Source organism: Lemur catta, chromosome 20, assembly GCF_020740605.2.
Source record: "Lemur catta isolate mLemCat1 chromosome 20, mLemCat1.pri, whole genome shotgun sequence".
Taxonomy (NCBI): domain Eukaryota; kingdom Metazoa; phylum Chordata; class Mammalia; order Primates; family Lemuridae; genus Lemur; species Lemur catta.
The window spans coordinates 22711868-22730230 of NC_059147.1; the positions used below are offsets into that span (position 1 = coordinate 22711868).

General features: G+C 52.6%; 1 protein-coding gene and 1 long non-coding RNA gene across 2 annotated transcripts in view; one reads left to right on the top strand and one right to left on the bottom strand.

Annotated features, from left to right (window-relative positions):
- Positions 1 to 18363, top strand: part of SMPD3 (sphingomyelin phosphodiesterase 3) — a 77398-nt gene that overhangs the window by 36792 nt on the left and 22243 nt on the right.
- On the bottom strand, positions 7054 to 16980 carry LOC123625172. The gene is made up of 3 exons (XR_006730416.1): positions 16839 to 16980; positions 9797 to 9872; positions 7054 to 7079 (listed from the first exon to the last, which is right to left on the bottom strand). It is a non-coding gene; the product is annotated as an uncharacterized LOC123625172 (long non-coding RNA).

The window sequence follows — 18363 nt, forward strand, 5'->3', positions numbered from 1 at the left end:
ATATCATAATAGCCCCCTTTTACTCAGGTTTACGCCTCATTGTCTCTGGGTCTAGAACGAGAAATGAGTCATCACGCAGGCCCCGCGGGAAGACGGGCCGGTTAAAAGCACAGGCTGGGGAGTCAGACCCTTTGGGGTTCAAGTCCCAGCCCTGCTGCTGACGATGGCAAAAGGAATGACGGCTAAGGGCCTCTCAGGGGGGACAGGGTTGACAATGAAGTGAGATAAACGAGACAAACCGCTTGGCACTGTGTGGGCACAAAGGATGTGTCCACCTGTGTTCCTTGTCACGAAATTGGGAGCAGATGACGAGTCTGGACTCCCACGCCGGGGGTCAGGCCCAGCTGAGTGAGGGGCACGTGCCTCCCAATTGTACCCAGTGAGGAGTGGTCTTCGCTGTGAAACGGCGGTGACAGTGGCATGCCACGTCTCCCCAGGCATGCCACATTAACTTACGTTTCTGAAAGAGGAAAAGGGCTGCCAGCCTGCCAGTTTTACCCCAAGAAGTCATCGTTTGCACCTGAGTGTAGCTGGGTTCATGATGGGAGAGGAGCATAAGGTCTCCCAGACAAAGTGATTCCATGCCTCTCTCCTAACGAAACCTGCCGAGGCAGCCAGCAGAGTCGCACGAACCGTGTGGCCCAGGCCAGCAGGACAGAAGACGCAGGGAAGCCCTGAGTCCTGAGGCTGTGACCCCAAACCCTCCTCAAAACACCTGCTTGGGGGAAGAAATCCTGCTGCCCCCGGTCAGGAACAGGCCTCCACCAGCAGCCCCAGAAGCAGGAGATTCTAGGGAGCAGATTTCACAAGTGATAAACCCTCAGTATTAAACATTAAATTGGCAGAGGAGGAAAATGCCATTTTCCCAGAGTTACCAAATATCTGGGTCAGAGCCAGATTCTACCCCCACTCGGCCCACAGGGGCTGGCAAGGCTGGACACATGTGACAAGGGTCACAGAGAAGAAACTCGGGGTTGCCCCACTTCTGGCCTTGCCAAGAACAAGGTCTCCCACGCAGGGTTCCAAGTTGCTGGAGTAGATCCGTCAAGTACCAGTGGCTTTGTGTTTCCAATTTGGATGGGAAGCTTCCTGTCCCTTGTTGTACTCTCAGAAACAGTGTTTTGGGCTGTCATGCGCGATGCCCTCAGATTCTGTACTGGGTTGGGCTGCACTACAAAGACGACAACCTCTGGGGGCCAGTGCCTCGATGGCAGGTGGGCATGGGGCACAGGAGAGCCCCCATCTCCTCCCTGGGGGACCCCTGACATGTCCCTTCAGTCCTGCTACTAAAGGTTGCTTTTTAGACCCTCCTCCTGCCCCCCCCCACACCCACCCTTGTGGCTGCTAGGCTGAGGCCCACTCCAGGCTAATCTCTGGGGATTCCAGGAGAAAACAGAGTCAAGGCCAAGGTTGTGATTCTGCCCAACACCCCGCCGCACCGTGGCCTCCCTGGGCCTTGGCGTTCCCTGCAAAATAAAGCACATGGGCTTCCAGAAAGCTCTTCTCTTCAAAGGCCTTGGCCCTCTGACTCCTCTGTGTGACCCCTCTAGTCACACCCCCCCAGTGAGTGCTGTCACACGAGAGTGAGGTCTGCTGCCTTCCATTACAGGAAGGTTCGTCAGAGTCCTCTTCAAGGCGTGATGCCCCATCCTGGTTTTGAAACAAGCTGGGGCAAAATCATCGCGCAAACACTCAAACCTCAGCAAATCCATTCTAATACACTTCATTTAAAACTTGTGTTTTCCATGAAGGATTAGGCTAGGAAAGAATTTAATCACACCAAATCCACTTTGAAAAGGGTTACAGATCCCATGATCAAGAGGAACGATTAGAAGAAAAGACTAAAAACCCCTGGATGTTGAGAACTCATGTTTGGCATTTCATTGATCAAACCAGCCCTTCTGACACCAAGAAGTAGCCCTCTCCCAGGACCGGGGCGCTGTCTGCAGTGTTTCCAGGCAGCACAGGAGACGGGAGAGGTAAGGCCAGGTCAGGCTACTACTCTTTACACCGAGGTCAGTTCTGACCTGCAAAAAAGTTGTGATGGTGTCTGCTCGGAGCCAGGCACTGTTCTGGGTGTCACAGATCCAACGATGATGAACACAACGGACAGAACCCCTGCCCTCACGGAGCTTTATGTTCCAGTGGAAGAAGAGAGAAAAATATAGAAATGTATAATGTGTTAAGTGGTGACATTTTGGAAAGAAAAATGAGGCAGGGAAGTGGACAGAGTGTGATGGAAGGGGGTGGTATCTGTACGACGTGGTCAGGAAAGGGTATTCCGAGGAGGTGATGTTTCAGCAGGGACCCGAACAAAGGGAAGGAGTGAGCCACGTGGCCATCTGAGGGCAGAGCACTGCGGTAGGAACAAAGGCCCTGGGCCGGAGGGGACATGGTGTCCGTGTGCCGCACCCTGACGCAGGGTCTGCAAAGCCGTTCTACAGACTCAAAAGGCAAGACTAGCTCTAGTACAGACACAAAGCCTCCTCTCCAGCAAGTCAGCAGAGCGCGTCTCGGTCACAACCAGCCCTTCTCAGCATCTTCCTGGGAGTTTCTAATTCAGCACACTCCACCTTCCCAGGGGAATGACATAGTGGTTGGAGGTCGCGCTCCTGACTGAGATACGAGCATGCGATCGGGAAAGGCTCTGCCCAGCCGTCACCTGCAACACCCGTCACGGCACCCACCATGCTATATAACCAGCCCCTACCAATCAGACCACTGGGAGGACGCCCCACTCCTTCCCCCACCAGCACAAATGTGTCCACTGACCTCACAGGGGCCCTGCTCTGTGGGATTCCTACAGCTGGTGCCAAGATGAACAGCCACGCTGAGTCGTGATTCTAGCCTAAAGCTTGACATCGGATTATGACAAATGTGCACACCACAGAACCAGTGGCTCTCGGATGCACCCCCCCCCTTCCTGGAGCTGTATGTCTCACACCATCCCCATTTTACAGGGGAGAGAAACTGAGGCCTGGAGAGGTGGGGTGCTGTGTCACTCGGGGTTTAGTCGGGGAGGCGGAACCACTACAGCATGATGGAACAAGGTATTTATTCTAGGAATTAGAGCATATTAATCATAGGGGGAGGTGGGGAAACAGGGTCTGAGAGGAAGACGTGGCGGATCAGAGGAAGGTCGCCAGCCAGCCCCGGTGTGGGAGGAGGACAGTTGAAACTTGCAGGGAGGTCTGGAAGGTGGCGTGTCCTGCCAAGGGAGGCCGGGGTGGGAGACTGTGGCTACCGCCTCCGTGAGTTTGCAGAGAAGTATCTAATGTGGGCCTGGGGTCACTGTTAGTCATCTGGGCTGGCGGCCAGGAAGGAGAGCTAGACATAAATCCATGACAAGCAGGGACAAACTGGAACCTGCCAGCCTCTCGGCCATTTGGCATGTTTGCCTTGCTGGGAATCTAAAGGTCTTTGGGGAAAGCATTTATATGGTGCTAGATGCTCTAAAGAAGGTTCCCAGAAAACCTGGCTTGGCAGCCTGCCTTGTCCCTGCAAAATCGCCCTGTCCTGGCCAGCACACTGCCCCGAAACTTCCCCTTGAACAAGAATACTGTGGTTCCTGGGACCAGGCGTGAGCATCCCCGACAGTGACCTTTTAGGGGAGGCCTGAATTCAAGAGAATGGACAGACAGAGCCGGGGGCGGAAGGTTTGAGGCCGGAGTCCTGTAGGCTGCTTGGCCTGCTCTGCCCACGTCTTCCCTCACCACCCCACCCCGCCTCCGCCCTGTCCCCAGGGCCCTGTCCCCAGGGCCCTGTCTTCAAACTCGCTCCAGGTGATATGTTGCTTACCCTAGGGGTCCCCAACCTATGGTGAGCTGTATAATTATTTCATTATATATTACAATGTAATAATAATAGAAATAAAGGGCACCATATATGTAATACACTTAAATCATCCCGAACCCATCCCCCCCACCCCACCCTGGGTCCGTGGAAAAATTGTCTTCCATGAAAATGGTCCCTGGTGCCAAAAAGTTTGGGGACTGCTGACACCCCAAGGCCCCTGCCGCCTCCTGTCCCCTGAACACGTCCAACACCACTTCTGGCCCCAGCTGCCCACACTCAGGCCTTGTGCCTTTCCCTTCCCGCTGGGCGTTGCCACGGGTACGTGCAGCAGAAACCTAAGGAGTTGGCTCAGAAAACCCCCACAGGCTACTGGCTGCCGGTGACACCCAGTCCAAATGTGCGGGCTACATGCTGGAGTGTCCCCCCCAACAGGATACATTGCCCCTGCCCTTCCCCGGCCACTGTGTCCCCCTCAGGGTGGCTGGGGCAGAGAAGGGGTGAGACCCAGGGGTGCTGTGGAAAGGACCCAGGCTCTGGAGCATGACAAGTCCCAGCGCTGACACTCACCGATGCTGGCCTGGGTGGTTCCCTCGAGACCCTGAACGTCTGTTTCCCTGTCTGTGTGACGCAGGAGGGTTGCAAGGATTCACTGTCAGTGATGCAGAGTAGGCGACTGTGGCCCTCAGGGAGAGAGGAGACGAGGGTCCTGGGCAGAGTCCCAGGGCCAGACCTCTCCACCCGCCTCTCTGCTCGTCCCACCTGCCCCTCCCAGAACCCCTGTCCCCTTCCACCCTCAGCACCGGTTCCAGGAGCTTCTCGAGACCCACAGACCCTGCTCCGCCTCCTCTGAACATCCACCTGGTGCAGCAGCCACCTAGTGACGGCTGCCCTGGACTGAACTAAACTTCTGTGATCTTGGCTTCGAGTCCAGCACCTCACAAAGGTGGTGCTGGCAGTGCTCTGAAGGGGGGCAAAAAGTTCAATCTAATGCAAAACAACAGATCCAATAATCTGATGATTATTTGGCCTCCCCCAGTTAGAAGAGACATTTTCCCTCACTCAGAGCTGGCCAAAAGTTTGCCGCAGACCTGCACCCAGTTGCAATCCTCAAGCTCCAGCCCTGCACACTGGCTGATCACCCAGGTTTGGCTTTAAACAGGGCAGGTATATCTAGGCACCTTCATCAGGGCTTGGGAGACACAAGCCTGGCAGACGAGGCCGCAGGTGTGCACGTGGCCAGTCTGCAAGATGCCCCCACCTGTGTCTGGGACATATGAGTGTGTGTACCTGGAGTAGGTGGTACTGAAAAAGTTCCTCTTCCACTTACCAAAAAGTGCAAGTTGAGTTTTCTTGTCTGAGTCTAATCTGACCACCACTGTTGTCTAACCCATGGCCCAGCTTCCGTACCTTGATAAATGTGACTTAGAGCCACCATATTGAATTAGGAGCCGATTATATCTGATTTGTCCTGTAACAGGGTTAGGTCTATTTCCTGGCATGTAGTAGAAGGGCCTGATGGTCACCAAGCTAATCTGTAATTATTGTTTAAAATTACAGCCCAAACGGGTCATGCTGAAGAGGTCCCCCAGCTAAGGGGGACACTCCAGCAGAGCTGAGCAGGACTCAGCAAGAAGCACCACAGCTTCTGGCCCCTCCACAGAGCCCAAGACCCATACCCAGGATCATGTCACCCCTGATGCACGTATCTGAGGGTATCTCCTTGCCAAAGGCAGGAGGCAGGACCAGGAGCTGTGGCTAGGTGGACTGAGACGAACACTGGTCTTATCATGTACGTCGCTGGCACACCGCATTTGTAAGAAGGGGCTCCTCTCTGGACATGGTTACTACAGAAGCAATGTCGACACCTGGCCGCTGGCCAGCCTTGCAATTGATGAGGACAGGGCCACCCGGCAGTCCAGGCAAGAAGTGGCTGATGGGCTCTGATCTTTAGGGCAGAATTGTCAGTGGGGGTTCTGGCCGCCACCCTTCACCCCCACACCCACCCTCCACATTGCGTCAGCCGCCTCTGGGGGATCCTGGGCTGCAGGGTCCTTCTGTGTGTGTGTGCACAAGATGGGATGGACGGCACTTGGCTCTTTGGACCCCAAGGGCCTAGAAGGGGTCCCCACTCCCTTCCATTCCAGGCAGCAGATGTACTGGGGGGAGCAGTGGGGACAGCACTGTTGTTCTGTTTATGTCTGAGGCCTGTAGGACCAGGGACTGACATTCATAAATGAAGCAAAGTGGTGACCGGATGTGCCAGGGGTGTCAGGCTGCGGGGCAGTGGGAGTTGGATGGTGGCTCCTCCTGCCTCACCCCTGACTTCCACCTTGAACCCAGAGCTGGGTAGTGGAGAGGCCAGAAGTCCCCATCTGGGGAGGGCAGGACCTCCCGGTGCAGCCTGGCCAGGCCTGATCTTGAATCCTAAAGTGACCTCCTCCTTCCCCCCCGCCCCGCCCCCTCAGAGGGACAGTTCCTGGCTTCAGCATTTGAATGAGGGTCCGAGAACCCAGAGGCGCAGGCAGCGGCTCTGCGGGCCGGAGCAGGGCTGGGAGACGGGCTCTCTCCGTTCAGAGCCAACAACTACAGGCTCAGTGTTTAAAAAACGTTTGAATCAACAGAGGAACTGTTTATCAATATTTAAAAAAAGAAATGTAATTAGAGGGTAGCGAACCCCCAGAGCTCCTGGCCACGGATGTCAAAGGCTTCCTTGACCTGGAGCGGGAACAGAATGCAAAGCCACCGCAGATGGCTCTGCCACAAACCCCACGTGACAGCGCCCCGCGGAGACGCACGAAAGCCCCCGTGGCTGAGGCAGGGTGTTCACAGGGGCCAGCGTTCTCTCATTCCTCCGCGGCTTTTCTTTCTACACTGAGGAACGTGGAGATGCTATTTTAAGAACATTAATTACTGTCCAATTCTAATGAAACGGGTGTGAACAAGAAAACAACTTTGAACCGAGGAAAGGAAACAAAAGCAATTTGTGGGGCAATTTTGTGTTCGCATCCCTCAAGATTGCCTGAGAACATTTGTCGGCTGCATTTATTTCTGGGCAGGAGAAGTGAATGGCCTGCTTTCTGGTGGCTTCTGGCGGGCGAGGTGAGGGCTGGCCACATCTGCCTCGAAGACGCCGGCTCAGGCCACCTCGGGCCGGGAGCCCTCCTCGGCGCTCAAAGAGGCAGTGTCGGGAAGGCAAAAATAGAGCGAGGCGTTTGGCACCAGCTTTGACACATGCTTTTCTCGTCCCAGGGACTGCCACGTAGGGCCCTCCTCTTCCAGCTATTCTAAGTGAAAAAGAAAAAAGTAAGACTATCTGAGAACGAAATAAAAACAGTGCTATATTTTAGCTCCCTTCGCTGTGATCTTCCTCCTTTCCCAAGGGCTCGTTTGGGCTCTTCCTTCCTCACGGAGCCAAAAGTGGGGTGAGGCCCAAGCTTCTGTCCTTGACCCCTTTCTCCTCTGCCTGCCCTCCCCGAGGGCAGACACCCACGTTCCAGGCACCCGTGTACCTCTTGGCCTGTCCCCTTCCCCCTGTGAGGCCCCAACATCCCAGAACCAGATTCTAGGACTCCCTCTGGAGTGTTGGTTTGGGGCCACGGTTGTCATCCCCTGTCACTTTGCCTGTCTGCAGGTGGCCAGGACTATTTGACATGTGAGCCAGCTCCCAGCCCTTCCAGAGCTGCCTCTGGGGCGGTGCTGGGAGCAACCGATGCTCACTGCAGCCGCCCTAAGACTAAAAGCCAGGGGAGATCTGGAAGCTTCCCTGAGAAAGAGACTTTTCAGCTGAGGCCATCCAGGACAACAGCTGAGGGACCAATTCACACTCAAGTGTTAAGGACAAATAATGGCAGCATCCACCCCAAATCCCTGTGGGGGGAGGAGGGTGGCCGAGAGAGGGTGGTAACTAGCAAGCCCCCCCAGCCCCTGCGGTGCTGTCTCCTTGCTGTGAGCACCCTCTGTGCCTTAGGGAGCCCATCATCTCCATCCAGCCAGGATGGGGCCACAGAGTCTGTGCCACTCTTTAGCTGTGTGGCTCTGGACAAGTCCCTTAAGCTCCCCTGAGCCTCGGTTTCCCTCTCTGACTATGGGGACAATAATGCCTGACCTCAGGATGTTCAGAGGATGAAACTAGAGGTGGTGCGTGCAATGCTCTTAGTGCGGTGCCCGGCACTCAGTGCCCTAGAACACTGATGATGATGATGATGACAATGGTGATCCGAGCAAGGTGTGGCCGCTCACACCACACACATGCGAGTTCACGGTCTTTTAGCCTTTAGGGCTCCATGTTTGTGTATTTTCCTTTATGACAAGGTAGCCTAATTGCTGCACTAGTTCAAACAATTGGGAGCAGCTTCTCCCAGCTCTCACTGTGCCCCCTGATGTGTACAAAGGGAATCGAACCTTCTGCTGATGGACATTCCCGTGTGGCTAGAAAGCATTTTATCAATTCAAACAAGGTTCCCCGCATGTCCTTCAGGGACTGGGCCCTGTGCTTGGTGCTCAGGGGCTCTAGGCTGCCTGTGCAAAGCCCGGGGGTGTGCAACCGAGGGAAAAAGGTGGCAGCTTCAGAGCCAAGCCTTGGAGGATGAGTGCCAAGTGGACCAACCGGGGAGGGTGTTCCAGACCCAGGGGACAGCATGTGCAAAGGCACGGAGGCATGAAAGAGCATGGCATGTTCCAGGAACGATGAGAGCTAGAGGTTGGGACTGTCAGAACAGATCAGTGTTTGGGGGAGGAGGGCAAAAATGAGGCTGGGGCTGGCAGGGCCTGGTCACTGAGGGCCCTCAAGCCAGGCCAACTAGAGGGATTGACCCTGTGCATAGACGGAGACCTGGAGATGTTGGACAAGGGCAAAATAAACTCAGAGCTGCTCGCAGCAGGTATCCGGGCCTTGGACCTGGAGTGTGAGGGAAGGGGCCAAATGCAGGCTTGGCGGCTGTGCCACCAGCCGTGCAGGTGAGACATGGGGTCTGGAACAAGGTGACACCAAGGAGGGGTGAGGAGCAGGGGCTGGAAATGGACTCAGGAGCCAGGAAGTGATTGGCTTTGACTCTGGACTGGACAGGGTGGTGGTGAGGGAGGGACCAAGGACAGGGTCACCTGCTGGGGGCGGGGGGTTGTGCCCACTGTGGCTGGGAGGGCAGAGCACTTTCAGTCTCTCTAGGTTTTTCTCTCTTCTTGAACTGCCACAATAGGAAACCAAATACTTTTGAATTGTTTAATATATTTCCTTGTTTTTAATCTCAAAAGTAAGTGGAATGTTTTCTGCTTCCTTCTCAAACAGAAGGGCAAAATTACCTATAGGTGGTCTCTTGTGTATATGAATCTCTAGATTTTTATTTTCCCTTGGTGTTTAAAAAAAAAAGCATAGGCACCAGGATGAAGTTTGGAGATGTCCCCTTGGTGCCACTGAGAGGGCACAGGCTGAGGCCGGAGGGCCTGAACTCAACTGCTCTGTCCCAGGGGCGTCACTCAAGGGCTCAAGTTAAACTGGGACATGGCAGCTCTTTACCTGTGGGACCAAGATCTTCCCTCAGAGGGCACATTCTAAACCCCGGGACAATGACATTTTGATAAAGTTTTAAAAAACGATTTCACTTTGCAAGACAAACAGCTAATAAAATAGACTCTTTTTTGGTAACCACCCATACACCAATCAATCTGTCACTCGAAAAGCTGGTTCCCTAGAAGTGTGAAACGAGGCCACTCTGGAGTTCTGTGGGAACTGAAAGCCCCCGAGAAGCCGTCCTCCCGACCAGATTACAGTCGCCACCCCGAACGGGATGTCTCTGACTCAGAGCACAGGAAATACACAGCTAATTAGTTGCTCAATCAATACTGACTCTTGGAAGGTGAGCCAGGAGCGGGGAAGGAAGAGGATGACTATTGCACTAAAGCCACCAGCCCACACCTTCACCTATAATCTCGCCTCTGGTTTTTTTGTTTTTTTTTTTCAATGCTATCCCAATTGGGCAAAAAGGAAAAAAAAAACATTTCCCACCTGGGGAGGGAGGTCTGGCCAAGCAAGTCATGCCATGGGGGCCTCTTCTGTGCAGCCGTCATCATTCGATCAAGAACTTAAAACAAAGGGTCATTTCAACACCATCAACAAAAATCAATAGGACAAGCCTCAGTCATCAGACAGGTCCCCTCTGTGCCCACCTGAGGCCACCATCAAAATAATGAGACACTCACCCCCTCACCCTTTTTATCTCTAGCTCCACCTGGCTGCTTCTTGTTTATTCTTCCTTTATTTTCCCTTAGTTCTAATTCCTTTACTGTTTTTTTTTTTTTTTTTTTTTTGAGACAGAGTCTCGCTTTGTTACCCAGGCTAGAGTGAGTGCCGTGGCGTCAGCCTAGCTCACAGCAACCTCAAACTCCTGGGCTTAAGCGATCCTACTGCCTCAGCCTCCCGAGTAGCTGGGACTACAGGCATGTGCCACCATGCCCGGCTAATTTTTTCTATATATATTTTTAGGTGTCCAGATAATTTATTTCTATTTTTAGTAGAGACGGGGTCTCGCTCAGGCTGGTCTCGAACTCCTGACCTCGAGCGATCCACCCGCCTCGGCCTCCCAGAGGGCTAGGATTACAGGCGTGAGCCACCGCGCCCGGCCTAATTCCTTTACTGTTAAAAAAAAAAAAAAAAAAGTCTCATATTGTACAGAGAACATAGTTTAAGTTATCTCAAATCTTTTTTGGAACAAGATGGAATAAATGAATTAGTTAATGAGAACTTGCCCCAAAGTAGCTCTAACTGAAGAATTCTGAATCCTGCTGTACTATACTTAGAAGGGAGGCAAAGAGCTACAAATGCTAAATAACCAGCAGCACTGTCTGCACACAGTGGGCACTCCATAAATGTCAACTAATTTGTTTTCCTAAATGATGGCATCTGAAAGGCCTCAAGAACAAATAAGACAAACTGACAGTAGCTCCTTTGAAAGCAACAAATGACCAAAAAAAGATACTAACAGCAACAGATCAGACAAAATAATAGCTATAATCCCATAGTGAAAATTAAAAAAAAAAAATTGAGAAACACCTAGAAGTCATAATTCGTATAACAGAAACAAAAGAGCAAAGAAATCAGCGATGTTGAGGAGAAAGTAAGACATCAAACCAAAAATATAGACAAAGAAAACCGACAGAGGAACAAACAACAGATTTGGAAACTGGGCAATGATATCAAAGCCCAAAAATAGGCCTAGGAGAGAGAGATGAACGGGATGAGGCACACAGGAGGGAGACATCAGGGAAGAAATAATACAAGAAAAGTTTCCAGGTTTGAAAAAACAGCTCAGCCTAGAACTAAAGGACCACACTGTGCCTTTCAAGTTTAACTCTGAGGGAAAGAAATAAGCATTTGCTAGTTAAATTAATATAAATTATCCAACAAGCTTAAGTGAAGGGAGATAAGTTCTGAAGTTGGATAAGAATGACAAGAGAACATCACAAAATATTGAAGACAAAATGAGCCTCAGGGAAAAATGTGCAATTCTAACTACACAAGTGGATTCTAACCACATATCAGTTATGCTCCTAAACAAGACTTATTCTGTACAAGTAGCAGAAAACAAAGTCATGTAAAAATTGGGGGAGGGGAGGAAATTGTGCATAATTATACTTTTTAAAAGCAAAGGAGAATGTCTGACTTTTTACAAAAATATAAAAGACAAAAGCTAGCTTATATAACAAGAAATTAGAATTAGAATGGACCAGTTGAAGAATAAAGAAAAAGTGATCTGACAAAATATAGTCACTCCAAGACTTCACCTACACTCTAACAATTCCCAAATCCTGCTTCAGCCCAGATCTCAACTCTGAGCTCTGGATCTGAACATCCCATTGCCACCTGAACACATCCATGCAAATGTCACACAACACTACAAACCTTGACTTTACCCATGCAACCTCTGGCCAGTGAGCAACTTCACACTGTTGCCTGAACTGGAAAACTTCTGAATTAATTCCTGGTCCATTTTCATGTTACCCAACCACCCCTTGGTCCCATCTATTTGTATTAGTCTGCTCGGGCTGCCACAACAAAATACTACAGATGGGGTGGCTTAAACAACAGGAATTTATGTTCTCACAGTCAGTTCCCAGTAAGGGCTCTCTTTCTGGCTTGTAGACGGCTGCCTTCTGGGCCCTTCATGTGGCCTTTCCTTGGTGACTGTGAGTGCTCTCTGGTGTCTCTTCTTATAAAAATACTAATTTTATCACATCAGGGCTCCACCCTATGATCTCTTTTAACTTTAATTATAGATGTTCTTCAATTTACAACGGAATTACATCCCTATAAACCCATTGTAACTTGGAAATATCATGAGCTGAAAATGCATTTAATATGCCTAAACTACTGAATATCATAGCTTAGCCTAGCCTAACTTAATGTGCTCAGAGGCCAGGTGTGGTGGTTCATGCCTGTAATCCTAGCACTCTGGGAGGCCGAGGTGGGAGGATTGCTTGAGGTCAGGAGTTTGAGATCAGCCGGAGCAAGAGTGAGATGCCCATCTCTACTAAAACTACAAAAAATTAGCTGGGCATGGTGGCACATGCCTGTAGTCCCAGCTACTCGGGAGGCTGAGGCAGGAGGATTCCTTGAGCCCAGGAGTTTGAGGTTGCTATAAGCTAGGCTAAACTCACAGCACTCTAGCCCGGGCAACAGAGCAAGACTCTGTCTCGATAAGCTCAGAATGCTTATGGTTGGGCAAAATCATCTAATATAAAGCCTATTTTATAATATTAATAATGAAAATTTTTAATAAAAGATCAAAATTCAAAATTGGAAGTATGGTTTCTACTGAATGCCTATGGCTTTCACACCATCATCAAGCTGAAAAATCTTAAATCAAACCATCATAAGTCTGGAACCATCTGTACTTCCTTGTAGACCCTCATCTCCAAAGATAGCCACGCTGAGACTTAGGGCCCCCACATGTAAATTTGGGAGGGTGCACAAGCATTCAGTCCATAACACCATCCTATGGTCTTAGATGTCCCCCAGGGACATGACCCCTCTCTTTCCACCGCCTTGGCCGTGTCATCTCCCTGCTTCAGCCACTGCACTGGCCGTCCTGCTCCACTCCCCGCTGCCTGCCCCATGCTCCCGTAGAATTATCTTTCCAAATGGACAACTGATCACTGAGTGCCTACTAAGGGTTTTCACCAATATCATCTCATCTAATTCTCCCAACAAACCTGCAAAGTGGTAGAAACCCATGGCTCAGAGAGGCTAAGTGAAGGCCCAGTGTTGCCCAGAGCGCCATTTACGCCCAGATTGGGCTCTGAAGTGCATGCTCTTTCCGTGCATGTCTCTGCCGTTGCAGTCCAAACTCCTGCAAGGGTGTCAGGCCCACAATATACACAACAATTAATGACTGGCAGATGACCGGGGTTTATACATGACCATAACCGCAGCCTCTCCTTCATCAGCATTCACGGTAAAGTTGATCCACCTTCTGATCCCAACTACAGACATCTTGGCTCTTTGTTTTGCTGCCTCTTTGGTAGATATGAGAGTTAACATTTTGTTCGTCAAACTAAAAATGCGTACTTTTTCTGCTAAGGACAGGTTCTCGCATGTGACTTCAGTTATTTACTTGCAGATTTAATTGTACTTTTAAGGGTAAAATTTTATGAGCATAAAATGACACAGTAACTACCGCTTTGTCTTAATTCCTAATCTTTGTTCACTGAGATGGGGGCACTGCCCCAGACGCTGGAAGATCAAGTTCAACCAACCAGGTGAGAGACTCACCTCCCTACAGTGTTCCTCTCACCAGCCATCCTTAGTGGTTACTCTGAGATACTTAGATACTGCAGTTACTCTGCAGCTTCCTCCCAAGGTCTCGGCCAAATGCAGACAGGCTACCCGCCATGCCTGTCCAACCATGCCTCTCCCCTTGCTTTGGTGTTGGGGGCTTAGAGGTGATTCCTTCCCCAGGGTTCAGTCAAGACCTTTCCCCAAGGCAAGCAGCTGCTTCCCATCCTCGCCCTAAGCTTCAGCTGAAGAATGAGGCTGGGTGTTCTCAGGTCTGCATGAAGTCTGACCCTGACACTCAGCTGAAAGGCTGTGTGACTTTGGGTATATTACCAAACCTCTTTGGGCTTGAGCCTCATTGAAGGTACCTAGTGGCAGTATCACCACATGGACAAATAAATCAACCTCCTAGGTGCCAGGCCCTTTGCAAACATTCTTTCTGGACCTATGAAGTCAGTGTTATCCTCATTTTTGAGAAAGCAGAAACTGAGGCTTAGAGAGGTGCCCTGTCTGAGACCACTGCCGGTCCCAGGGAGCAGGCCCATTCAACTCCGCAGCAGGTTTTGCTACCCAGGAGAAGCAGAGGCATCGGGAACCTGACCAAGCTCGGTGCGTCCAGGGACATGGCTCACCTGGAGCTGCACGTCCACTGGGGGTCACTCCAGGTGCTGCTCTGCGGTCTTGGGGCCTGTGGGCTTGAGGCCTCCTGGTGGACAGGCAGGCAGGCGGGCGCGTGCTTGGGACCACTGCTGGCTCCGCAGAGACTGCCTTGCTGTGCTGGGTAAACAGCCCACTTTCCATGCCCGGCCCCCAGGCCCGCCCGCCCGGCTCCCACTGCCTATTTAAGCCAGAGGCCCGACTCGGCCCAGGCACAGCAGCTGCCGGAGCCAGGAGAGCAGCACCACAGGCCCCACTCGGCCGGGGATGAAAGGTCCTTCTGTCTCACCATTTCCTACCGGTGCGTTTTGAACGACGATGCTGAGTGGGATTGGCACGGGAGCGATGCCGCTCGCCTGGGAGTGTATTGAGATCTGTCGCTGGCAGAGGGAGGCTCTGATTGAATTTTTCCCATTTCTAATCCCTGACTTGATGTGATCTTATTTTCAAAGAGGGAGAAAGGCTGCAGTTTGTGAAAGGATAGGGGGAGAGCATATTTCAAAACAAGGTCTAGCTCAGAATCTCAGTGATCTGACATGTTTTTCTTTTCTTTTGAGAAAAGAGAAGGGCCTATAATTTCAAGGTTGTAGAATTCATTTCCCCTCAGGAACCCCTCCCTGAATAGTCAGTTCTTGTCATTTAATTCTATTTTGAAAAAACATGCAGGGGATTTTTCAAAGGAGTTGGCAGCAGGTGGGGGACGGTCTAGGAAATGTTGGAGGCCAGAGACCCTGCTTAGCAACCTTCTCACTGAGAGGTGAGAGGTGAGCGCCTCCCCACTCGGAGAGAGGGCTGGGGGGGGGGCGGCGCTGGGAGTCGCATAGGTGGCTCAGGGGAGGCCTGCCTCCTTCGTGTGCAGTTGCAGATGCTTGCTAGCCCGCGGTCTCGGCTCGGGTGAGCCCAGCAAGAGGGTGAAGGACAGAAAGAAGGGCATGCAGGTTGTCGCCTACTGTGAGTAAGGAGGCAGGTGTTCCAGGGACATGGGGACAGGCCAGGACAGCAGACCACCCTCTGACTTCCTGGCAGGCTGGACTCCCCAGGCTTTGGGTTGGAAGGGATACTTGGCAGGCACTTAGCTGAGAGCGCGCAAGCCAGGGTGTCCATGTGGAAACAAAGGCCCCTAGGGAACCCAGGTCAGAGCATGGACCTGGAGGCTCTGGCTCCCTTCCTCCCACCCTGATCTGGCAACATCAAGTACTGATGCTCCTTTGGTCCTGGGCGTGGCCATCCGAGATCCTGCGGGGGGGCCCCCAGCGTTGCTGGGAGAGGCATCTGAGGCTCAGAGGTTAAGGGACTTGCCCAAGACCGTTCAGCTGCTGGAGGGCTGGCCTGGCCTGGACCCAGGTCTCACTGGAGCCCACACGTCTTCCCTGTGGATTCCTAATGACAATGGAGCCAACTGTTTGCCAGGGAGGAGACACTCCTGCCAGCGCCTCTGCGACATCTTTGGCTAGGGCACGGAGAACGGATTGGGACTCAGCTCACAGATTCTTCCGAAACACTTGGTTTGGGCAGTTTGCAATATAAGTGTATATAAAAGATGGGGTATGTTCCAGAAGGAGCCTGAGGAGTGATGGTTGCCCTACTCGGGATGTAAGGGTGGTAAGAGGGCTTTGGGCCTGGCGGCAGGACTGGCTTGAGAAGGTGGAGGGTGCAAGGAGAGCTGCACGGGCCGCGCTGGGCAGGGAGGGGGCTGAACCTGGAAGCCGAGACTGGGCAAGGACCAGGGACAGGAGCCGGAGCCAAGGACGCGGCTGGTCAGCTGGGGGCGGGGCCGGGGGCGGGGCCAGAGGCAGGCGCTGGGCCGGAGATGGGGGCGGGGCCGGTACCTGAGGCCAGGGGCGGGGCCTGCGAACTGGGACCGGGGCCCAAGTGTGGAAGGCAGAGTCCCCGGGGCGTAGAGCCAGGATCCCTGGCCTGGGGTAGCAAGGGGTGCGGGGAGCCGGTGGCATCGTGTCCAAAGGCCTCCGCTCACACCAGTGCCCTCCCAGCTGTCCCCTCCAAAGACCCTGTTGGGGTCACGAAGTGTCCCGGCAGAGCCTCCCCTCACCGGCCTGTCACCCTCCCCCTTATCTGCTGCCAAACCCCTCTGGGTTCTTCCTCTCGACGCCGCTGTCTCCCCCAACCCGCCCCGGTCCCAGAGGCCACCAACCATCTTCCCAGGCCGGGGTTCAGCTCTCCCCACCCCCAGGTATCTCGTGAGGCAGAGACTACACCGAGGCTCCGGGAGCGCTGAGTGTTCTGGTTCCTCTATCAGATCAAACCCAGGCCCTGCGGCTGGAGCTTTGAATTCGCCTCCTCCCCGCCCCCCACCCCACCCCCACCGCCACCCCGCCCAGCGCCGGCCCAGCCCGGGGCCTGCCGTCCACTGGCAGGGCTCACTGTCCCCCCACGGAGTCCTCCCCACCTGTCCACCCTCCTCGCCCTGCCCCCCCTCTGTCCCGGTCACACAAACCCCGCCCCCCCACTCTGTCCCGGTCACACAAACCCCGCCCCCAGCCCCTCCGGCTGCACTTCGTCCGCCGGACCTTCCGCGCCCACACCCTAGCCCCGGCGACGTGGAGGGTGTGGCTTTGCCTCCAGCGCAGGTGGGGCCCCTTGGTCTTTGTACCTGGCTCACCTGCTCTGGGCTGCTTGGTGGCAGTCGTGCAGTTCCCGAGATTGTTCCCGGCACCTCTGAATTGCTCATCTCCTTTCAGGTCTTGACTCTGCGGTGACTTCTCTTCAGAGAGAAGGACTACCAGGTCCGAGTGGCCCCTCCTCAGGTAAAGCCGAGGCTTCTGGAACCACAAGGAGAGGGGTGGGGGTGGGGCACTGCACCAAGCCTGTCCTCGTGGACTACTTGTGAATGTTTTTATATGAAGAGATTCCGTGTGAGATTGTTTAAGAAAAGGTTCTCCTGCTTGGTTAGAAAGTTTGAAAAACGCAACTCTGGGGCAAGCAGCCTGGCGTCCCATCCTAACCTGCGCTCAGGAGCACAAGGCCAGCACAGAGGGGTGTGTCTGCACACCCAAATCTGTGGAGAAAAGACAAACTGCTGCTCCTTTAATACACGGGAAAAGGATTGAAGCAGCACTTCATAAAAGTGAAGTGATACAAATTAAGTATCCTGGAAAATGTAACCAGACATCATTGCCTACTAAACTATCAAAAAAAATTTTTAACGTGAAAACCCATAGCTGGTAAAGATGTTGTGAAACAGGCATTCTCAAGCAATTGGTAAATTGACATAACCTTGGTGGAAAGCAGTTTGGCAATATGTATCAGGAGCTTTAAAGTTCACTGAGTAATTCTACTCTTGAATCCATCCCAGAGAAATAAGTCAAACTACTGGGCCATTCTCAGGAATAAAAGCAGAAACCAGTGACCCCCTGACAGTCAGGAACTTCAGACCAGGAGCCAGAACAGCAAGACCATTATAAGAACCCACCCCTTCCCAAATATTGGTAAATTAAATGTTTTCAGGGTTGCCAAGGAGGTCACCAGACTGGGGGCAGGTAGATTTAGGGGTCCGGGTAGTGGTGACTGGATGGGAGAACAAGAGGAGGTAGATGAGGCTGCAGCGGGGGAAGATCGCTGGCATTTTCATTCATATGGGGCAGTGATCTTGTTTTGTAGGGATTGAGGGAGAAGGACACAGGGAGGGGGCACAGAGTAGGGACTCTGTTACCCTTCCCCAGGAACTTGTCCCAGAGGTAAGAGGGGATTGGTGTTGGATCGTGCTCGTTTACGTATTTTTGAGTATGCTTACGTATCACTTATATTCAGCCTTGGTGAGAAAGGTAGAGAGAAAATGGGACATTGGTGTCAGGTGACCTGGCTGTACCTCTCAGGGACTGTCATTTACCTCTTTGAGTCTCAGTTTCCTCGTCTATAAGTAGGGCCAACTGTACCCATTTGGGGTGGTTGTGCGGTGTAGACGCACGCTCAGTGTGAGAGCATGTTCAAAGGTGTGCACTGTGTGACATGAGCTGGGATGTCCCCAAGAGGTGGGTCCAATATTGCTGCCTTTCTGATGCTCATTTCCAGTCTCCCTCCTCTCTGAGCAGAGACTGGCCCGCGATTCAGCAGGGAAAGAGAAAGGAAGGGAGGGAGGGAATGAGTTTGAGGTCCTGAGCAGGCGGCAGGTGGCCTCAGATGAGCTG